The following is a 23,937-nucleotide window of genomic DNA, read 5'->3' as shown; positions in this document are numbered from 1 at the left end:
ACTGGATGACCCTTGGGGTCCCTTCCAACTCGATGATTCTATATCCCACCTTTTCTCCAGGGAGCCCAACGAGGAACACATGGTTCTCCCCCTCCTCATTTTATCCTCACAACACCCCTGCAAGCTGAGTCTGAGCAGAAGCAGATTTAGGGGGATGCGACCAGTTTGCTTGCACTGGGCGCCAAATCGAGAGGACGCTGCAAGGGGTACCACAACAACGACTAAGAATGTAAGGTGAGAGGCTGGAGGGGGGAATTTTGATGTCACACAGGGCACCGCTGAGATTTGAAAGCCCAAAGTCGGCCACTGGACCAAGACTGTGACTGACCCAAGCTCATCCAATGAACTACGTGGTTGAGAGGGGATTTGAACTCTGATCTCCCAGGTCTTCTTATTTAATAAATCGGGTCCTCCCTTAAAGAGGGCGCATATTGGGATGAGACCTGGAAACCGACTCCCTGTGTTGTGGGTGGGTACAATTGGTCAACCACAACACCCGATTGGTAGGTCCTTGGTGTTGTTGTTGTTTAGTCATTTAGTCGTGTCCGACTCTTCGTGACCCCATGGACCAGAGCACATCAGGCCCTCCTGTCTTCCACTGCCTCCCGCAGTTTGATCAAACTCATGTTTGTAGCTTCAAAAACACTGTCCAACCATCTTGTCGTCCCCTTCTCCTTGAGCCCTCCATCTTTCCCAGCATCAGGGTCTTTTCCAGGGAGTCTTCTCTTCTCATGAGGTGGCCAAAGTATTGGAGCCTCAGCTTCAGGATCTGTCCTTCCAGTGAGCACTCAGGGCTGGGTGCAATCTGGCCAATGGAACACAATCCAAAAGCTTCGAGGGACCTTTTTATACCCATGCACGTGACCCAGAGCTTCCTCTTTCGGCCCGTGCATTCGGAACACCCGCCCACCTCTCCCTACTTTTAGAGCTTGTTGCGCTTGACCTTGCTATGCCGTCTTGTGTCATCTGTTGTTGGGACAGGGGCACGGCAGGAATTTTCCCCACTTGGCTGACTGCCTGCTGCCATTTGGGTTTTGCCTGCCACATAGCAAATCGTCACAACTTGTAAGGTTGTGGATAGGCTCTGGTTCCGGTGATAGGGATGGGAGAACGCTCTCGCCATCCCTATGTGAAAGGTATTCCATTAAAGGAATCCAGGGACATGATAGTTTGGTCAACCCCTGAGAGGGAGTTGTGCCCGTGCCTGAGTCCAGGGGGACATTTGGGTGGTGGAGTTAGCCCGTTCCCGGCTTTCTGCTTATCCTTGGCTGACCTCTGCTGGTACCCTGGGTCAGCGCTACCTGCATGGCAGGGAACTAATCGAACCAGAGCCTATACAACCAATCACTTTCTGTAATCAATAAAGTTGTGGCCTAAATTCTGCCAGAAACCAAAACCAAAATTTGAGTCATGTGTGAATTTATTTAGGGGGAGGTTTCTGGGTCTGAACACGCAAAATAAATAACTCTAAGCACTGGAGGTCAAATCTTTAGGGTTCTGCTGTAATTCATTGCCTTACAATGGCATGCTGGTGTTCCTTTCTTGTGGTTTTGTTACAACGGGGGTATATGTGTTTTGCTAAATAAATAAAATAAGTAATATAACAGAACAATAAAGCCTCTTGCATTCAGTGAGACTTACATCTGCTTAAACAGGCATAGGAGTTCACTGCATAGCTGTCAACAGTGAAATATACTGTCATTGCACTCTACTTATCAAATACTGTCAAATATTTTAGACTGAAATCAAAATCACGTATTGTATTCAGTGACTATCAAGATTAACACAGGAGAATTCCGATGCTCATTTTTATGAGAACATTGGTTGTAGCTCTAGTTTATTGCATGTGTAATTTGAGCACGCTGAACATGAGGCAGCACAAAATAGAAATATGCATATTTCTTCCAGCTCTTCAGAGGAGGAAATTGGCGAAAATTCTGTCCTCCTTGCTGAGATCTGAAACATGGCCTAAGTACAACATTTGTGGGTATCTGCTAAACACAAATAAAGAGCTGGCTTTAATCTTTTATTTCTGTTGCTACAGCTTGAGAAATGGAATATGCCTTGTAAAGGAAGCGCATTGTGTGAGTGTGATTCCTCGTAATTACATTCCTAATGCTTCTCTAAGCATTATGCCCAAATGCAGGATGTTCTTGATCGCACCAAGTAGGGTTGTATCCTTTTAACCTGGCAAATTATGAGTGGTGCAGCTGCTCTCCATAGCAGTTGGGCAGACAAAAAAATTAAAATGCCAGAGATTATTGTGACCACAGGTAATCAACCGCATTAAAAATATACTTTGACTACTATTTTATATTGTTTCTTAAAAAATATATAAAAGATAAACATAAAAATGTGTGTTGGTGTAATTATCCTTCCAAAAATCTGGGGAGGACAAAATAAGTCTGTTGAGGCCCCCTAGGGAGTCTCCTTCCATGTTAAAAAGAGCTCAAGTGCCTATTTTAAAGTTTGCTGATAATTTGTACATGTATCTTTAAATATTGGGACTCAGGTGTAGAGATGGTTGGACCTGTTGATTTTGGTTTCTTTCAGTTTCTCATTTTCCTAATCTTAAATCTTGTTCACCTTCTGCAGCAGTTTCCTCATTTTTGTTGTAAGAAATCCTCATGGAAATTTGTCACTAATTTAGTGTGAATTTCTTGTAATAAAAATATTTTTGCAGGCAGTTTAGACTAATACCGTATGCACATTTTACAAGCAATTTCCCTTCATGTAAAGCATACAAAAACTAATATACGCATTATTGGACATGTTCATGTAAGCATTTCTATAGTGTTGTTTGGTTGGACAAGTGCGTTGTAAAATTCAGCGAGGTGCAAATTTCAAAGGACAGCTATGTTTCAGCTTTGCATATTGGTTCAAGAAGTATGAACTTGGTAGTTCCTCACTGGAGCACAAGCTAAACCAAATTGATCCCTCATCCCAACTCAGGAGGGAGCTTACCAGCTGCATTGGTGTCATCTAGCCAGATAAAGAAAGCCAAACTTACTGGTCTCTCTCTAGACATATGTCCTGTAGGCAGAGTATTAGGCTTGCTCTATGCCCCAACATAATAAAAGACACTACTGTAGATGTTAACAGCCTAGCATTTTATAGCTGAAGCTATAAAAACGGCTGCCTTTTGCTTTGATGGTTCAATCAGCTGACAGTGAACCTGTGTATACATTTTGTGTGATGCTGGCAGATGCCCTGCTCTCAGTCTGTTCGACTCACAAGGTCAGACCAAAAGCAGTATTTTAACAGCTCCTGCTTCCTTGCGTTCAATAAAATGACACCTATTTTCCACCTGAGAATTGGTCCAGTAGAGCGAGTGCCAGGGTTCAAGCAAACTGATTTAACTCACAAATAATACTGGGGTTGCCAACTTGTGATTTCAAAAATGCGAGGCCATTGGGTGGGGCCAAGGGGTCAGAGTAAGCGGAGCCCAGGAAGATTCTAGCATGTATGGGGCTGAGCCTGAGGGGTTTGGGGGGCTGCTGAATGCAGTCTGGAGGAATCTGGTGTTTACTGGTATTTCAGTCCCAATATTTAACTGACTGATATTTAACTGGCTGATCGCCGAAGAATTGATGCTTTTGAATTATGGTGCTGGAGGAGACTCTTGAGAGTCCCATGGACTGCAAGAAGATCAAACCTCTTCATTCTTAAGGAAATCAGCCCTGAGTGCTCACTGGAAGGACAGATCCTGAAGCTGAGCCTCCAGTACTTTGGCCACCTCATGAGAAGAGTCCCTAGAAAAGACCCTGATGTTGGGAAAGATGGAGGGCACAAGGAGAAGGGGAGGACAGAGGACGAGATGGTGGGACAGTGTGGTCGAAGCTACAAACATGAGTTTGACCAAACTGTGGGAGGCAGTGGAAGACAGGAGTGCCTGGCGTGCTCTGGTCCATGGGGTCATGTAGGGTCCGACACGACTAAACGACTAAACAACAACAACAATTTAACTGACAGAACATAACTTTTCTTGTCAGCAAAATCTTAGATACCACAAGACTCATTCTGAAATCCATACGTTCGCGGCAAGTACTGCTTCACATCTATTTCCAGCAATAAATCTTATTTCTGTAATATTATATCCTAACCTAGGGATCGTACACACATCTCAAATACATGATCTCGACCAAACCCAGCCACAGAGATATGTGCAAGGAGGTTTGACTCTGGCTGTGGGAAACTGCCCATAATGGGCCTCCCCATTGCTTAGCAAGAGCCTGCCTTCACCCACATTCTTAATATAAAAAAGGCTCTCCACTGCCCCTACTACTCATGGTGGAGGTGGCAAAAACTAATTCCAAGCCAGGAGTCAAGCTCACCAGCATCCCTATCTTAATGATGGTGCCCCCATCATTCATGTACCATCATCAAGATGGGAATGTTGGCAAGTTTGGGCATGCCATGTGGAGTGCCACACAGCACCACTTGTTAAATGCTTCCTGCTAAAGCCCCCCACTAGAGCAGATGAGTGTGCCAGCCCTCAAAAGTCCTTGAGGAAACATCTCCAAGCTATTAGTACACATCAAGGAGCTATGTTTAGTAGCTATTCACAGGGCCGGCCTACCCATGAGACAGAGTGAAGCAGCTGCCTCAGGCAGCAAAAGCCTCCAAGGTTTCCCACCCACTGCAAAGAGGCACCAGCATCAAGGCTGATTTCATGTGAGATCGCACTAGAAATCAGTGGCCGATGCCTGAGCCGCTTCTCCACCAGTGGCTGTGGATGGCAGGGTGGCAATGCCAGCAGAGGCAGGGTGGGCAGTAGGGCAGAGCAGGGTGGCACTTCCTGTTTCTCATCAGGCAACAAAACAGGACACATTGCCGTACCTATACATTTTTGGATTGGTGCAGGGATGTGGAATCTGTGGTCCTCCAGGTGTCGCTAAGTTACAACTGCCATCATTTCCAGCAATTGGCCATGCCAGTTGGGGCTGATGGAAGTTGTCGAAGTCCAACAGCATCTGAAGGGTCCCATGTTCTTCATACTTGAAGTAGAGAAAAGTGTTGCCTTGCTTGAAGGCCATAAAAATGTTCAATCAAACTCATTCATTTGTGCTGTCTGTCCAAACTGACTGTGTCTCATTGGCTCCCGGCTCTTCTATTACCTAAGCACTGTTGAAGGTAAAGGGTAAAGGGACCCCTGACCATTAGGTCCAGTCGTGGCCGACTCTGGGGTTGCGGCACTCATCTCACTTTATTGGCCGAGGGAGCTGGCGTACAGCTTCCGGGTCACGTGGCCAGCATGACTAAGCCGCTTCTAGTGAAACCAGAGCAGCGCACGGAAATACTGTTTACCTTCCCGCCGGAGCGGTACCTATTTATCTACTTGCACTTTGACGTGCTTTCGAACTGCTAGGTGAGCAGGAGCTGGGACCGAGCAATGGGAGCTCACCCCGTCGCGGGTATTCGAACCACCGACCTTCTGATCGGCAAGTCCTAGGCTGTGTGGTTTAACCCACAGCGCCACCCATGACAATATGCAGCTTTCAGGTAAGACGGTTGCTTTTTAGAAAAGAGAGCTCATCATCACCTCCACATCACATCAGCACTACTTCCGCCCTTCTACTTGCGTCATCGGAGATTTTATTTTATTTTATTTTTAAGCAAGCTCACCATAAAAAGGAGGAGGAAACAGACATTTATCACATGCCAGATGTTCTTTTGAAAACCTGCCACATAAACACTACTAAATTTAGCTCATCTCAGGTTGCATATCAATTCTGTAAGCGATAGGAATTAACTAGGTCACCTGAGGGTTCTAGCTTTATTTATAGGAAGGCTCTTGCAAATAATTTCTACAATGTGAATCATAACATGGGAAGGATAACCTTGGTCACTTCCAGGCAACCTGTTTTATGAATATTCATCCTGATTTGTTTGCACAAAGTTTGTGGGGAGGTTAGGCAACAGATGCTGTTTATTGTGCACTGATTCTGATTTGGTTGTGGGGAAGTGAGATGACCTTGTGTCATGCAGCGATCTCACACTTTTCGATACATTTCCCTTCCACTTTCCTTCTTGCAAAAAAATCTGATTGGGGAGAGAAGAAGGATTGTTGAGCAAGAGTATCAAATCAACTTTAATTGTGCAACCTGAATTTGCTGGTATGTAATTGAATGAATTGTGGGACGTGGGTGGCGCTATGGGTTAAACCACAGAGGACTTGCTGATCAGAAGGTCAGCAGTTTGAATCCCCGCGATGGGGTCAGCTCCCGTTACTCGGTCCCTGCTCCTGCCAACCTAGCAGTTCGAAAGCACCTCAAAGTGCAAGTAGATAAATAGGTACCACTCCGGCAGGAAGGTAAACGCTGTTTCCGTGCACTGCTCTGGTTCACCAGAAGCGGCTTAGTCATGCTGGCCACATGACCCGGAAGCTGTACGCCAGCTCCCTCGGCCGATAAAGCGAGATGAGCGCTGCAACCGCAGAGTCGGTCACGACTGGACCTAATGGTCAGGGGTCCCTTTACCTTAATTGAATCCCACCCATAGGCACCAACTGTACAAGACTGAGGTGTCTTCAGTCCCACCAAAACTCTACTGGGATGGGACTGAGCCCCCACCCCCACCTTGAGGGGCTGGGCCCTTGCAGCAGCAGGCCTCACTGGGCTCTCCACAGCTGTGGCAGGCCTTACAGTGTGATTCACAATGTGCATGACATTGCACACACATTATCCTCCCAATGTTGTGTGGAACGCGGGCCCCACCTGAGCATAGTAGGAGACATGCCAGCATAGATCCCCCATCTTGGCTCAGTTGTGCCCAGCCAGCCTGTGTTAGGGGAGCTTGCAAGTTGTGTGACATGGGTGTGGTAATGTGCTCCACATGCATATGTTTACCTACTTTCTGGGTCACGCTATTGTTGTGTGAGGCTGTGCAAATGCCAGAGAATGTGTGGTGTGGATGCTTGTGGCATGGGCCGGTTAGCTGCTGCAGTGAGCATTGCAACGGACACCAGAAGCGCTCTGTGTTACGTATTCAGTCATCTGTGTTTGCCTGAGCATGAGTCTGAAGTAAGGATTCTGAGCCCTTGGGTTCTAAATCAATACATGAAATCCAATCACAGAACACTTCAGGGTTTGGGCTACTGCCATTGGCCCTTAAACTCTGAATTATGATTCGCAGCTTGGGAGTTTAGACAACCAATCATGTTGAGAGTGGGCATGGCCCAGGCCTTCTGAAATGTTTATAAGCAGTTGCTTTGCCCCTGTTGTTCAGTTCTGTTAGTTCAATAAAGGTTATTGTTGTAATTATGGTGTCTCGCTTCATAAGAGTCCACATTCTTTTCACTCTGTCCCCTGTTTATTTGCATTCATGCATTGGAGACTTTGAGGCACTTCCCATAAGCTCTCTCAGAGCAACTTCACAGTTTGTAGATACCTGATAAGGGCCTTTAGGAACTTTCCCCTGCATGTGAACAGGTGCACCTCATTTCTATGGAAATGCCGGCTGAGCTGTTTTTTCTTGGTTTCTTTTCTCTCTGCAGAGCTGAGGCTAGGTCAGCTTCCCAGGGGCTCCTGCACTCAGTTTGGATCTGGCATAATTTATACCAGATTACTCTTAAAGGTAAAGGGACCGACTCTGGGGTTGCGGCGCTCATCTCGCTTTATTGGCCGAGGGAACCGGCGTACAGCCTCCGTGTCATGTGGCCAGCATGACTAAGCTGCTTCTGGTGAACCAGAGCAGTGCACGGAAATGCCATATGCCTTCTTGCTAGAGCAGTACCTATTTATCTACTTGCACTTTGACGTGCTTACGAACTGCTAGGTTGGCAGGAGCAGGGACTGCCCAATGGGAGCCCACCCCATTGCAGGGATGCGAACCGCCGACCTTCTGATCGGCAAGTCCTAGGCTCTGTGGTTTAACCTACAGTGCCACCCGCATAGTTTACCCTTAAGGTGGTGTCATTTACACTGTCTTCCCATATTTAGGATTGCCCCCTTATTTATTCAGAGGAAGAGCAAAATATTATGAGTGGAAGTGCAAAGCAGATACAACGCTTCCCTGAAAATCACTCAAAATGACAATTTTGCCAATGTATTATGGGCCCGCAAATAAAAAAAAATACAACAGATTATGGGAAATTAATGAACCATTTAAAAAGCTTTAGCGCTCCCTCCTTTCTCCTTTCTCCCTCTCTCCCCCTGCAGCTGATAATAAAGAGGGCAATGAAGGGTGGGAACGCGCTTTGCACTATAATTTTAAAAACAATTATCCATGGGCACTAGCCAGAGATTAGGAAACTAATTTCCCTTTATTAGAGACTCTTCCTTTCCTCATTAAAATGTTACAGCACAAAGAGAAGAAGCGGGTATTGACAAATGAAAGACTGAAATAAGACCAGGGTGAACTGTAGAAGTTTTTTTGGGGGGAGGCAGGCCCAGATCAAGAGGGTGAGGAGCAAGTGGGGGCATGTGTCCCAGGTGGCAGGTTAAGCGGGTGGCAAAAACCACCCTGTCCTGATGATGTCCCCTACCTCTGCTGCCACCACCCAGAAACATCTCTCTCCCTTTTATGTCTGCTGCTGCTGCCACCATCATGAAAAAGAATTCTGCGCAGCCTTCTTTCTCTTGTTCCACTCTACGAAGTCTTACTATGTGGCACAACAGGCTGTAAGTAACCTCTGAGGAATTCAGATTTCCCACATCACCTTGCCAACAAAGGTCCGTATAGTAAAAGCTATGGTTTTCCCAGTAGTGGTGTATGGAAGTGAGAGCTGGACCATAAAGAAGGCTGATCGCCGAAGAATTGATGCTTTTGAATTTTGGTGCTGGAGGAGACTCTTGAGAGTCCCATGGACTGCAAGAAGATCAAACCTATCCATTCTGTTTCCTGCTTGGCAGGGGGTTGGACTCGATGGCCCTTGTGGTCTCTTCCAACTCTATGATTCTATGATTCTATGAAGGAAATCAGCCCTGAGTGCTCACTGGAAGGACAGATTGTGAAGCTGAGGCTCCAATACTTTGGCCACCTCATGAGAAGAGAATACATCCTGGAAAAGACGCTGATGTTGGGAAAGATGGAGGGCACAAGGAGAAGGGGACAACAGAGGATGAGATGGTTGGATAGTGTTCTCAAAGCTACCAGCATGAGTTTGACCAAACTGCGGGAGGCAGTGGAAGACAGGAGTGCCTGGCATGCTCTGGTCCATGGGGTCACGAAGAGTCGGACACGACTAAATGACTGAACAACAACAACAACAACTGACTACAGTCTTAGGGAAAGACTGTTAAAGTGGTATAAGAATGTTTTAGCTGTATGGTATAAATGTGCCCCCACTCTCTCTCTTCAGCCCTTCATTGCATCATAGCAATACCTGCAGCTAATTCTTATCTCATGGTGTCACCAAATCTATTTCATTTGCATGTAGATATGGATTTCAAATGCATGACTTGTCTTTCTACAAGGTTCTACCAGCGTGGAGCTAGCAAGATTGCTCTGATTCAAAGAGCAGCCTGGGTCTGATGAATTGGACAGCCTGGTTTTATGGAACACATTTTCATACACAGTCTCATTTTTTTAAAAGAAAATTATTAGGGTGGTTCTCGTCATCAAAAGGAACAAGTTGTCTGCCTTGTGTGAAGAAGAATTCTGATACCTCGGTTGTGGAAAGTTTCCCTAGAGGGGAACAGCTTCACAGGACAATTCTGTGAAAGTTCCCTCTAGATGCATAACCAAAATGTATTTTAGGCTGTACTCTCCATGAACAAAATAGAGTTTTGTGTCTGTGGAAATAAAGCACCATCTGAACCCTGCTATTTTCCAGCGTGCTGTTCCTAACAGGAAGCGTACTTTAGAAATCCATCATGTTTTTAATTAAGGATTATTTTATTTTTTAAAGGTGGGGCATTATTTTCTTTTGAGTGTAATGCTATCGTGCTGATCATGTAATTCCTAGAACAAAGCGGAGCCGTGTGAAGGCTCTGAGGCAATCCCACAAAGATAACAGAACTCGCATTTCACAGAGAAACCTCCCAGGGTAACTGCTCAGATTAAAATTTTTTAAAAAATAAAAATTTGCTGTTTACTGAACGGATAAGCTTGCCTGGTGCTGAGGCAACCCATTGATCTGACTGGTATTGGCTCTCCGTAGTCTCAGGCAAAGGCAGTTATTTGACTGGTTACCTGAAATTATTTAACAGGACAGGCAAGGGATTGAGCTGGAGTCATTAAGTTGTTGTTGCTACTCGTCAGCAGGCTTACTTTGTATAGAAGAAAAAGGACAGGTCCAATTAACATGCAGTTACAATTAACAGATGAATCAGAAAAATGTTTAGATTGCAAAATACTGGCCAAGGGTCATTAAGGTGGCCACGTGTTCTACTTTACAGAGAACAGTCCTCAGTTTGAAGTGATGTCAAAGGACAGCCCTCTGTTCTCAGGGTGGGAGATGGGAATTAGTCTGTGGGCCATACTCCTTTCTGGGCAACCTTCAGGGTAGGGGCACAAGCCAACTGCGGTCATGGTCAGAGGGAAAAAACAGACATGTAAATTTGACCTCTGTACAATTTCATCAGATACAAAACTGATCTTCCAGAGATCATAGAATCATAGAATTGGAAGGGACCTTGAGGATCATTTAGTCCACCCCCCCCCCGCCGCCAATGCAGAAATATGCAGGTGTCCCTTACGGGGATTGAACCTGCAACCATGGCATTACCAGCACCAAGCTCTAACCAGCTGAGTTATCCTGTCAAGGGTAAACTCTGTTGCAGTGGCTGGGAATTGCGTTACCAAAAAAGAAAAAGAAAAAAGTGTTCTGTAGGCACCTAAATTTCCTCACACTGAGTGCCTGTGATTTCGGCTGGTAATTGATTCCAGAGAGCTGAAGCTGCAACACTAAAAGCCCAGTTTCTAGTACAGACTGAGCACACCTCTAGGGCATATGGTGTCCCATCTTAGGAGCACAGTTGCCCGGCAGGGATATAGAGGGGAAGGCTATTTGGGATTGGCTCAACACTTTTGTTGTTGTTGTTGTTTAGTCGTTTAGGGTCTTTTCCAGGGAGTCTTCTCTTCTCATGAGGTGGCCAAAGTATTGGAGCCTCAGCTTCAGGATCTGTCCTTCCAGTGAGCACTCAGGGCTGATTTCCTTCAGAATGGAGAGGTTTGATCTTCCTGCAGTCCATGGGACTCTCAAGAGTCTCCTCCAGCACCAGAATTCAAAAGCATCAATTCTTCGGCGATCAGCCTTCTTTATGGTCCAGCTCTCACTTCCATACATCACTACTGGGAAAACCATAGCTTTAACTATACTCAACACTTTAGAAGCAGTTAAACATTCATATTTGTGCAACTGCAGTCCCCTTCATCTTAAAGGAACTATACAAATGAAAACCATAGAATTTCTCTGTTACTGTGCTAGGGCGTTGCCTTTTGATTAACATGCTTTGTACACATGGGTGTGAAAAGCATGTGGGAAAATTAAGGCAGGAAAGGTGGCAAGACTTCTTAAGGAACTATCTTAAAACATCTTCTTTTGACTCTGGAGCAAGCATGCTTGTTGAAACACCCTCTGCCAAGAAATTTCTTTGATTTGCCTTTGCTTTCTTTGATCATTGATGGATTGCGACTTACGCCAGTCAGCGTTCGGTAATGTAACACAACCACGAGATTCCCTGTAGGCCAGGCCTGTTGTGCACCAGAGTCATTTTTCAAGGCAAAAACAATGCAGAGGGATGGAGATGCAGGAAATAAAGTTGCAAGGGAATCTATCTGCTATTAATCTTATAGGCTGGGGTTGGTTGGTCTGCCTTAAAACTACAATTGGAAAGGTAGCTTACATCACAGATTATGGACTAAGAAATGAACCACTTTGGTATAAAATAAGAGAAATCATACCTGAGAAAACAAATATTTTCACCCATTGGTTATTTGAAATGAGTTAGAGTTGTGTCACTCTCTACCCCACTTTGAGAAATATCAACCTTCATTTGAGCATCCTACAACTGGTTTGTTTCATCCTCCCAATTCTCTATATTTTGGCCTTGGATTTCACCTCTACTACAGCACTCCCGGAGAAATTACACTCATTTTCACCAGCAGTCCTTTCGATTTAACTGTAAAATTCCTATGGAGTTTTGCATGAGCAGAACCTTCAACATTTCCTCAAATTTACCTTGGGGAGAAATTTGGTGGCAGCCCAAAATCAGTTGTATTATTGCATTCTTTGTGCTCTTAAAAAAATATCATGCATATGTAGCTGACCATGGTCTTGTGGGTCCACCTGTCCTTATGGTTCCCATGTGTCAAACTTTCTTAATACTGCAAGTTTAAATGTTGTCTAGTTTAAATAAAAAGGGAAAAAACAGACACATTTTTTGCATTACCGTATTTTTCGCTCTATAAGTCGCACCAGACCACAAGACGCACCTAGTTTTTGCAGGAGGAAAACAAGAAAAAAAAAATATGCTGAATCTCAGAAGCCAGAACAGCAAGAGGGATCACTGCACAGTGAAAGCAGCAACCCCTCTTGCTGTTCTGGCTTCTGGGATAGCTGCGCAGCCTGCATTCGCTCCATAAGACGCACACACATTTCCCCTTACTTTTTAGGAGGGAAAAAGTGAGTCTTATAGAGCAAAAAATATGGTAAATTGGCTAGTTCATATGTATGGATGCAAATCTGGAAATAATCCCTATAGCTTAAACAGAAATGTAACCCTTCTCCCCATAAGGGGAAAGACTAGCCTAGCAATATCTATACAGTGGTACCTCAGGTTAAGTACTTAATTCGTTCTGGAGGTCTGTACTTAACCTGAAACTGTTCTTAACCTGAAGCACCACTTTAGCTAATGGGGCCTCCCGCTGCCGCCGCGCTGCCGGAGCACGATTTCTGTTCTCATCCTGAAGGAAAGTTATTAACCTGAAGCACTATTTCTGTGTTAGCGGAGTCTGTAACCTGAAGTGTATGTAACCTGAAGCGTATGTAACCCGAGGTACCACTGTACCTGCTCAGTTTGCTGCCCATGTGCTACTGTAGAAGAACATCTTAAAGTACCTTTGCTCTCCCTTTTTTATGATGCTTTTGAGTCCAGGTCTGGACTCAGAAGTCCTTCAAAGAGAGGGCTATTTCAAAACAGAGGACTATCCTTTGACAGTTCTTCAAAGCAGAAACGTGGCTCCCTTACCAAAGCAACAATGCATTCCTTTTTCTAGCCAAAGTCCTTTCTAAACAACTGAGCTTTGTATAAAAACCCGAAAGCTAAAGCTAGGAGGAAGCTAAGAATATTAGAATCTTAGAACTGTATAGCTGGAAGGGACCACGAGGGTCATCTAGTCCAATTCCCCTGCAATGCAGGAATCTTTTGCCCAATGTGGTCCTTGAATTCATGACTCTTTGAGTCTCATGCTCTACCTACGGGACCGCCTCTCCTGGTATGCCCCGCAGAGGACCTTAAGGTATAACAACACTTTGGACGACCCGAGCCTCAAGGAGGTTAGATTGGTTTCAACCAGGGCCTTTTCAGCACTGGCCCCGACGTGGTGGAACACTCTGTCACAAGAGACTAGGGCCCTTATTGGACTTGACATCTTTCCGCAGGGCTTGCAAGACAGAGCTGTTCCGCCTGGCCTTTGGTTTGGACTCAGTTTGACTCTTACGTTTCCCTCCCCTTATGGTCTTGATTTATCAGCTACTTTAAAATGAGGCTGCATTTTAAATTGCATTTTAACCTGTATTTTAACTCCCCCCCTTTCCCCCCTATTATGTTTTACTGTGATTTTATTGGTGTTAGCCGCCCTGAGCCCAGCTCTGGCCGGGGAGGGCGAGGTATAAATAAAATTATTATTATTATTATTATTATCCCGTGGAGGAAGCAACAGCTGGCGTCTTGGAGGAGGTTGTCCTATGGAAACAGCTCAACCACAAAGAAAGCCTTCCTTTGTGTAGTACAGGCGACAGCCATACTTCCCGAATGGAGGGGTCTTGGAGCGGGTGAGGTGAGCATACTAGTAAAGGGAGAGGTCTATGGTATGCTTGCTCTGTGGGATGAAAGGCTTCAAAAGATAAAACCTAATATTTTGAAATAGGTCCAAAAGCTTGTCACAGCCCATGCAATTGGTTTGGAAGAGGCTGAAGAGGTTCTCATCTGCACCCACCAACAAGTGGGTAGTTATGGTTAACGGTTACCCAAATGCAGTGTGGGTCATGGTATCCTGCATTAAACAAAAGCACACCTGCCTGTTGCATTGACTTTCTCGTGAATCATGGCTAATGAAAGCTGTATAAAAGGTGAAAGCGAACCACCGAACGTTTTCCCTTCAGGAGTGAGAATAAATATGCCCGTTGCAATCTGCACTGATAGTGCAATCAGACATCTCTCGCCACCACCACTCCCACCAGACACATCTTCCTGCCCCCTGCTTTCTAAAGAAAGACATTGATGATGATAATTGGCTAGGTTCTTATGCATCTTCAAAATAAAATGCATTTTGTTGCTGACGAGGGTTGCTAAATAGCAAGACCCCGCAGAGATCAGTATCCATTATGTTAGATTCGAACCTCTCTTCTAAAACATTGGCAACCAATGATCATTCTGATCCCTTTCATCTGGATGTCTACAGATAATGTGCCCATGAAGATTTCAGAATGGAAAAGTGATGAGAGAAAAACTCAGCCTCTCAGGATTAATCATCTAACATGCTAATTGAGGATAGAAAACTCGGCGGCTCTACCATTAGACAGAGTGAGGCAGCCACTTCAGGCGGTGGGTGGGGGAGCAAGGTGGAGTGGTGGTAAGATGTTGGAGGACCAATCTGTGTGCTCCACACAGTCTGCCCTTAGTTACAATGGAGGGTCCTGTCCAATCATCAGTGTGGAAGTTAAAGCCAGCTACCAATCAAGTTCAGTTCTGTACGTCATGGAAGGGTGCCATATTGTCCTTTGTCTCAAGCGGCAAAATGTCTTGAGCCAGCTCTGAGACAAGTATCCACCTGAAAGTGGCTGAGTGCCATGTTCAGTCAGCTTTCGAATTAGCAGCCCCTTGGCCCCAGTAAGGGTGAATAGGATGCTTTCTACATAATGATTTACATGTTGGAAAGACAGGACACCCTATGCAGAACTGGTTCATATGTGGCAGGCAAGTTGACAGGTGCAAAATTATTGGGGATAAATTAAACTGGCTACTTCTCAATTCCGCATTGATATTGTTCAATGCAATTGAAGAAAATAGTCCCAATATTTTGAAATCCCATTTGTCAGCTAATCAATACCTGTAGAATGCTTTGGGACTTGCTATTGGGGAAACCCAACTTTGCCAATGATCTGAGTGTAGTTATTGAAATCTCTGAAACCGGCAGAAATGGACATGCTGATGCCATCTATAGAAGATATGGATTTTATTTTATTAATTAATGAACCTTTCATTATTTACTGGAAGGTCCATTACGACCCTACAAGCCTGGAGAGAAATTTGTTCCTATTTTGCATCTGCTTGGTTTCTTATTTTTAACAATGAAAAGGAAAGTTGTTGCTCAGAATTGCAATGCTGTTGAGTGTTGACATGGTTGTCATGACAATGCAGTGTCAAATGGAACCAACTCTTTGTGATGGAGGCTGCAACATTCTAATGTTGCTCTTTTACTGTCTTGGATTTGGCTGTTGGCAGGAAGCATCTTTGGGTTACTCCTGATGGTGGATCCTGCTGGTGCCAACTTTCGCCCTTGTTTGCCTGTGACTGAATCAACACTACTGTCACAGCAGCTAAGAAAGAGTTCAGAGTAAGTGTTGATCACCAAGCCACACACAGGGTGCTTGTTTTAAGTGGGGAGGAATAGACCAGTGGAGTTTAATGTTTGTTGGTTTAGGCTTCTAGGCTCTTAGTGCATCCTGGCCCCTTTGGTATGGCCCAGGTGAGGAGCACTAACTTCCCCTGGTCCCTCTCTCCCCGTGACCTTAAATGGATTTCTGCTCTTCCATCTCCTTTGCAGTACGTTGAAAAGGAGCGTCCATTCTTCCGCATTTTGGCATTGATGGAAAATTCTATATTTTATTCATTTTCATCTGTAGAAATAATCTTATGGTGCCTTTTAAGGCATAGCCTTCCCAAAGTGGCTCACACAAGATGAGCATAAACTATAAAAAACAAAAACAAAATTAAGAACAGTCCGTATGGATAGCCTTAGCCTCCACATATGTTTACTCCCCTTTTAAACCATCCAACTTGGCAAACACCACTCCATCTTGCGACAGTGAATTCTACAGTTTAACCCATTTAACAGTTTAAGAGTTTAATTCTACAGTTTACTCAGGGCCAGCCCAAGACACCTGAGGTGGCACACCTGAGGTGAACCCCGAAATGGCTCCCATCCCCCCCTGACCGACAAGGAAGAGTTAGTGAAGATCTACATCAGTAACATGGGGGAAATAAAGATCTACATCTGAATTGGTTACTCCTGTGGATTCTGCCACCTGAGGAGGTCGCCTCACCTTGCCTCATGACTGGGCTGGCCCTGTATACACTATGGGATGAAGGATTTCCTGATTTTCCCAGCATTCAGGTTCAGTGGATGATCCTAGGTCCTAGTACAGTATGGAGAAAGAAACTTCTCCTTATCCACTTCCTTCATCCCAAGCACAATCCAATTCATTCATATCTATCATGTCACAATGTATTTCCCTTTTTCCTAAACTAAAAAGCCCAAAACATTGTAATGTTTCCTTACAGGGGAGCTTCTCCAGCCCCTTAATCATTTTAACTGCCCCTTTTCGAGCTTGACAATCTCTTTTTTTCAAGCCAGGCAGCCAGAACTGGACACAGCACTCCAAGCGCAGTCCCATTTCTATAAAAGCATCATGATACTGGAAGTTTTCTGTTCCATCTGTTTCCAAATGACCCCCAATATGAAATTCACCTCCCTTCCCCACAGCTACTCCAGCAGTTTGAACTGAATATAGTCAGTGCCTACACCATAAAATCATTTTCCAACAAGTATTTCGGGTGACTTATTAAGTGACTATTGATGTAAAGAGAGTGATTTGAGAAGTGCAAATACCGTGCTAACGAAAAAGGACCAGAAACAGGCAATCACAGTTAAAACAAGGCTGCAAATCCTTCCAATCATACATTTTAAAATTTATATTCTCTACAGAGAGCAAGTGATTGAGCCAAGAAGACAGTTCCCTCTCACTAACCAGAAATAAGGGAGCAGCACCCCAGGCTATAATTAAAACTTCAAATTAGAGAATGATAATTCATTAATGGTATTGTAAAAGAGAACATGAATACAACAATGGCCTTAAAGTATGCCGGGCTCACCTGCTGTAAAAGAAATGGGGTCAGGCAATAAAATGCATTAGTATACTCCTTTAACTATATACCATTAAAGAGCTGAGCCTTATTTAGATCACAGAAAGGTTCTTTATCCTGTAATGTATTTTACTGCAAAGCAACAGTTGCGTTTCACTAAGTATGATTTAATACAGCCCTCAAAAAAAATCAATATAAAGCCTTTGTTCATACACATCTCGGGCTGTTACCTCTTATGCGTGTCAGGTAATCAAGCATAGAATTGCAGGCAGGAGGGCTTTAGGTAAGCATCCACGCTTACTTTATTTGAAATATTTATATACCACCCTTCAGTGGTACTGGTTCCAGGAGAGCTCACACAATTAGAATATCAAAACAATAAAAGAGAGTTTGGACAGGCTTGAAGTCCAATGGTCAGAAAGACACCTGCGCATGTATGAGAATTCTAGGAGATTCAAATATTGCCCAGTAACTGAACAGATCTGACTGTAATTAAATATCCCTGGAAAGAATTAGCAAATTAATTGAGCGATGAGGGGAAGGATAGAACAGACCAGCCAAAGTTGTACCATGCTACTGCTTGGATTATGCATTTTACCACATCTTTTAAAGGGGGAAAGTATCCCTTTAGGTTGCGATGAAGAAGAAAAAGCAAAGCCAGTTGCAAGCTGCATTGTTTGATGCCTCTGCAAACAATTAATTATCACAGCCAAGTACATAAAACTACAGATTTGTATTAATTTTTTAATCAGTGACGTTGTGCTACATCACTCCAGAAGTGTTCAGTTTCTGAAGAAGTCCAGTAATCAGCGGCGTAGTGTGGGTTATCAGCACCCGGGGCAAGGCAAGTAATTTGCGCCCCCAAACCCGGGGCAAGGCAAGTAATTTGCGCCCCCTAACCCCTAACCATGGTCATTAATACTGACGGCTCTACTCTGGGGCAAACGTCGTGGTGACTACTGCCCTCCGTGGTGTTGTTTTTGCAATTAAAGGACCCCTGCCTCAAATAAAGCATCTTGGGGATTGGGGACTGGGATTTGCCAAGGGAGCTGGAAATTGCAGTTCAGTGGCGGGTCAGGGGGAGAGGGTCCCTTCCGCGTCTGGGTGCCGCGGGCCCCTTTGCGCCAAGACGCGCGTCTTTGGGCGTCGCGGCGCAGCCTTCTCAGTCTCCCTCCCCGGCCCGGCTAGTCCCGACGCGGCTTCTTTCTGGCGCGGGGAGGGGGCGGCTCTGGGGCCAGTGCGTCGGCCGGCCTCCGGCACGGGTGGGGGGGGGCCCCGTCGGGGCGGGTGGACGGTCTTGGCGCGCAGGCACTAGAGCGCCGCCGATGGCGCGTTTGGCGGGCTGCGCGCGTCCAGACAGCGACCCGAGCCTCGGCGGCGTGGCGCTTGGTGCTGGAGCCTCCGCCCGCAGCGCCCCGTCGGGAGACCCGGCCGGAAGGAGCCTCGAGCCGGCTGTCGGACGCGGTTGAAGCAGCCAGGGCGGCATGGCAGGCGGCGTGCACCCCCTGCACCCCCCACGCTACGCCACTGCTCTCTGCCCCACCGCCAGGCTTCGGAGCAGCCTTCCGAAGGCTGGCGGCGGGAGGAGGTCTCTCCGCCTGGACAGTGGGGTTCCTGCTTCCTCAAGGAGGGCCGGCCAAACGCGCCCCCCAAATGTTGCGCCCGGTGCGGCTGGCACCCCTGGCACCCCCCACGCTACGCCACTGCCAGTAATAATACGTAGTTTATACATGGTACAAGACAGAGAACAACTCTTGCAACCACTGATGTCATTGACATCAATTACACCAAGTTGTAAAATACATGATGGGGTGGAAACGACCCTTGTATCAGTGGCTTGGACATTGCAGTGCTGGAAAAGATTACACTTCCCTGCAGTATGGATGTTGGACTGGAAAAGAAAGTTTTGATTCCATGGAACGACAGAGGGCTAAGCGGGTTGTTGTTTTTGTCTTGTCTTCTGTCTATGAAAGTTCGCAGCACAGTAAAATATGCTATTAAGATGCTTGAGAACTGATAGATTTGCTGCCAAAGGTATTTGGAATGTGCACAACGAAACTGTTTATAAAGGCAGTTAAAAATATAGTGCTGCAAATTTGTTAATCATGGTTGTGCAGATGGAGCACAATACTGAAGGCTTGCAGACCTGTACAAATCTGGGGGAAGTTTGGTTGAGAAAATGAACAGTAGTCTACTGCCACCAGCTGGTCTATATATAAAAAATGCTGGTAAAATACTCCCTTCGAGGAATAAAATAAGCACAGCAACGTTCAGAGAAAAGTCATCCACACCCCTAAAACTTATTTTCCCATTAGGCTAGGATGTATAAAATACTACCTTGCTTTCTCCATGTTTGTTGTGGAAGACCACAAGCACATTTCCCTCGTGAGATTTTTGGATGATCCAAGGAAGCTAAATCCAACTACCTGTGCTTTTAAATACTGTATTTTTTGCACCATAACACTCACTTTTTTCCTCCTAGAAAGTAAGGGGAAATGTCTGTGCATGTTATGGAGGGAATGCCTACGGGTGGCATGCCTACGGATTTTCCTCCTCTAAAAACTACGTGCATGTTATGGTCGGGTGCGTGTTATAGAACGAAAAATACGGTAGTTAATCGAAATTATGCAAATCCCAGTTTTCTCCCTTTGGGGAAAAAATGCTCATTTTCAGGGCTGCTCAGTTGCTGTTTGTCCATTTTACACACACACACACACACACACACACGGAAAGCATTCAGTTTTACCAGAGCAATGAGCAGGGGAGAGTAAGAGCAACAGCCGAAGGCATTAGAGAAACTGACAACGAGTTCTCCTGAGTTTGACAATTGCAACATAATACAGGGCAAGCGGGTGATGAGGGATATTTGCAGTGCTAAAAACTAGTTTTCGTCACCACACTTCCTTAGAGGGGAGGGGTCGGACCAAAAAAGAAAGTGCAACACTAGATTTGATCACAAGTTGCAGTTATTTTACTAGTGCTTAGAAACATCCTAAGGATAAGTCTTCATAAATATTCAGCCACTTGACAAACTAATCAAAGCAGCTGTGGGCGTTTCTGCTGCTCCTACACTTAGGAAGAAATCCCGCAAAATTTACCCAGGCTTCTTTAGCCAGCAATCAGTTAGAAATGCGATCCACGTAGGATTAAGCGCTTTAAACATATTTTACTGAATTTCTCCCACTGAAATAAGAAGCAACCTTGCACGGCCATTAACTTTGGCCAGGAGGCGTTTTCTCCCCGTTACTAAATTCGGTTCGCTAAGGAAAGCTTCTATTTCACAAGAAACTCAAGTGACGCCCAAAACTACATCAGTAAATAAACTAAAAACCGACTCTCTCTTAAAAAAACACACACACCCCACGGAACACCCATCATGGCGGACCAACGGCCGACATTCCCCCCTCTTTTTGCGTTCTCCTGACCTTCCTCCCATGGGCCCTTTCGGCCAGGCCCGCCTTTTCCGGCCAGAACGCCGCGTTTGTTTGGATGGAGGGCGGAAGTGCTGGCGCCGTCCGGGAATTTTAAATCCTTGGCTGCCTCCGGGACGCCGTTGCTCTCGGCCCGGATGCCATAGGCGGCTGAGGGGTTTTGTGGCTGCTGTGATTTTAACCTGGTAAGTAATGCGAGCTACGTCGCTATGGAGCTCGAGGGGCCTTTTCCCTCGGGCGAGCGCTGGGCGGGCTCCGCGGCTTCGGTAAAAGGCGAGCCGGCAGACAGACCTTCGTTTACCTGCTAGGGAGGGAAATTAAAATTAATTAAAAAAATAATAATAAAGCAAATTTAAAAAAAAAATTAAAAAGTGAGGGGGAAATATCGTATTTTATTGACGCGCGTTTTAACCCAAAACGCTCAGCGAGTCAGTGCCTCTGGCTGTTAACCTGCATTGCAAGGGGTTATTGTTACTATTATTATTATTATTATTATTATTATTATTATTATTATTATTATTATTATTATTATTATTATTACAAGTGATTCCCCCCCCCTAAATAAAATGTTTAGGGGTACTCTCATTTTGACTCAAGAAAATCAACATTTTATAAATTTATAAATACAGTAAAAGGACAAAGATTCATAAAATGTTTAGGGGTATGCGTACCCCCAGAAAAAAGCACTGATTACTACTCTCTCTATATATTTATACCCCACCTTTTCCCCTGACAGGAACTCACTTTTTTATTACATTTATATACAGTACCACCTTTATCTTTCAAAGATCTCAAAGTGGTGTACAGTGGTACCTCGGGTTAAGTACTTACCGTATTTTTTGCACCACAACACTCACTTTTTTCCTCCTAAAAAGTAAGGGGAAATGTCTGTGCATGTTATGGAGGGAATGCCTACGGGTGGCATGCCTACGGATTTTCCTCCTCTAAAAACTACGTGTGTGTTATGGTTGGGTGCGTGTTATAGAGCGAAAAATACGGTAATTCGTTCCGGAGGTCTGCACTTAACCTGAAACTGTTAATAACCTGAAGCACCACTTTAGCTAATGGGGCCTCCTGCAGCCACCACGCCGCCGGAGCACGATTTCTGTTCTCATCCTGAAGCAAAGTTCTTAACCTGAAGCACTATTTCTGGGTTAGCGGAGTCTGTAACCTGAAGCGTATGTAACCCGAGGTACCACTGTACATGGTTCTCCCCATTTCGTCGTCACAACAGCCCCATGAGGTAGGTCATGCTAAGAGATGGTGACTGGCCCAAGGCTTCAAGGCAGAGTACGGATGAAACAAGAACAAGTAATGAGGCATATGGAAGGACAGTGCCTACAGTTTACAGCAGTTTACAGGTGTGTTGTTCGCCCCCCCCCCATGAGTTTCTATAACACCTTATATTTAAAAGGGGGGGGGGGTCTCAGAATAGTTTACAATACATTAAAACATTAAATGAAACAATCCAGAATAGAACAGATTCCAAGCTGCAAGGGGAATATTTCAGATCCTTCTCTAAGTGACATTTTGCTTTCTCCATATTTATTTACCTTCTTAATTTATATAGCTGCCCCATAGCAGAAGTGCTCTAGGAAGCCAGTGTGGTGTAGTGGTTGGTAGGACCTGGGAGATCAGGGTTCAAATCCCCACTCAATCATGGAGCTCGCATTACAAGAACATGTGATGTCATTGTTAAAACAGCTGCACTGGGTGCTTATCTGCTACTGATCTAGGTTCATGGTTTTTGTATTTATTTATGAAGCCCTGAACAACTTGAATCCAGGATACCTTGGGGATCGCCTGAACCCTTATATTCCTGCTTGGTCACTGATATCATCTGCAGGAGTATCTTTGATCGTTCCCCAAGTTGGTGAGGTTCCATTGCTGCTAAGGAGCCAATGTAAAATACGGGCTATAAAATATTGGCAACTCAGATCTTCGGTTAGATGATGCTTTTTATGCTCTCTGTGCAAGCTTGTAGAGAAATGTAAAGTATGAGTCTCAAAGAAGCAGAAAGCAATTGAACATGAATTCTTGTATCTGTACAGTGGTACCTCGGGATGCAAATGGGATCCGTTCCGGAGCCCCGTTCGCATCCTGAACAGAACGTAAGACGCATCTTGTGCATGCACGGGTCATGTTTCGTCGCTTCCGCGCATGCGCGTGACGTCAGTTTGACCGTCTGCACGTGCACGAGCGGCGAAACCCAGAAGTAACATGCTCTGTTACTTCCAGGTCACCGCGGAGCGCAACCTGAAAATACTTATGCTGAAGCGTATTTATCCTGAGGTATGACTGTATTGGGGATTTAATTGTGATATCTGGGGTTCAAGAATCTGTGCAGGGACAGGGAGTGAGATCACACCCTTTTGCACGTTGATCTGTATGTATATGTGCAGGTTTGATGTATGTGAATGTAGGGTAGAGATCATTTGGGTGGGGGAGACTAGACATAAATGCCAAGGACAGCGATAGCACATGTGATCCTGCTTCTCCCCAGTCGTATGATGCCTTCATTTGGCTTATGCATATCACTTATAGGGGATGAAATAGGTTAGGCCAAATATGTGCCATTTGTATCCCCCTTTGATGAGAGGTAGGAAGGTACCGTACATTTATCCTCTGTATCACTCTTTCAGCATTTAGAGGTTGGCAGCACTGTTGGGAGAAATGGATCAGGCAATCCTTCCTTGGAAGGCAGACAATAACTCTTGCAGCCTAATGAAAACAATGAGAAATTAGCATGCCATTCTTACTTAGCTTTTCTGAGTAAAATCAATTCAAAGATGAAGATATCTGGCCCATGGTATGGGATATTCTGAAGAAAAAGGAAGACAGTAAAAGCTTTCTTTTGAAACATCAGGCTGTGGTGTGCTAGGGAGTGAGGCTTGGTGATGGTAACCAAGAGTATATTGTGATGTCACTGGGAAATGAGCAGCACTATGCCTTATGACAGGGGTGGTCTAACAAGGAGTAGGGCTCTCCAGATGTGTTGGACTACAACTCCCATCAACCCCAGCCAGCATAGTCAATGGCTGGGGAAGGTGGGAGTTATAGTTCGTCCACAGCTGGAGGGCACTACATTAATTACCCCACCCAATGAGCTAGTTTTGCCCATTTCAAGCAGGCAGTATTGCCTGCTGCACTGATTTTGATTTGACAGATCAAAAAGAGATTTGACAGGGAGGTCTGGTCCAGCCAAGAAGACCCAGAGGCCTTGTTTCCATCCCCACTGGTAATCATCTGGTTTT

At 45.2% G+C, this 23,937-nt stretch overlaps 1 protein-coding gene and 1 long non-coding RNA gene across 5 annotated transcripts in view; one reads left to right on the top strand and one right to left on the bottom strand.

Moving 5' to 3' along the window:
- Nucleotides 1-23,576, bottom strand: part of LOC308577033 — a 33,707-nt gene extending 10,131 nt beyond the window's left edge. The window contains exons 1-2 of one of the 2 annotated variants that reach the window (XR_014003364.1): nucleotides 23,443-23,576; nucleotides 4,840-4,997 (exon numbers count right to left, since the gene is read on the bottom strand). This is a non-coding gene — a long non-coding RNA (uncharacterized lncRNA). Of the gene's footprint in view, nucleotides 1-4,839; nucleotides 4,998-20,603; nucleotides 20,744-23,442 lie in introns of those variants that run through there. The other variant, XR_014003365.1, reaches the window with a different exon arrangement.
- The window catches only part of MELK (maternal embryonic leucine zipper kinase), a 34,444-nt gene continuing 26,143 nt past the window's right edge, over nucleotides 15,637-23,937 (top strand). Inside the window, exon 1 of one of the 3 annotated variants that reach the window (XM_081176412.1) lies at nucleotides 15,637-15,723. The gene's annotated coding sequence lies outside the window, so the exon portion shown is untranslated. Of the gene's footprint in view, nucleotides 15,724-20,734; nucleotides 20,869-23,678; nucleotides 23,922-23,937 lie in introns of those variants that run through there. The other 2 variants (XM_081176411.1, XM_081176413.1) reach the window with 2 other exon arrangements.

The sequence above is a fragment of the Podarcis bocagei genome, assembly GCF_964188305.1.
Source record: "Podarcis bocagei genome assembly, chromosome: 17".
Lineage (NCBI taxonomy): Eukaryota > Metazoa > Chordata > Lepidosauria > Squamata > Lacertidae > Podarcis > Podarcis bocagei.
This window is presented reverse-complemented; position numbering and strand designations above follow the sequence as displayed.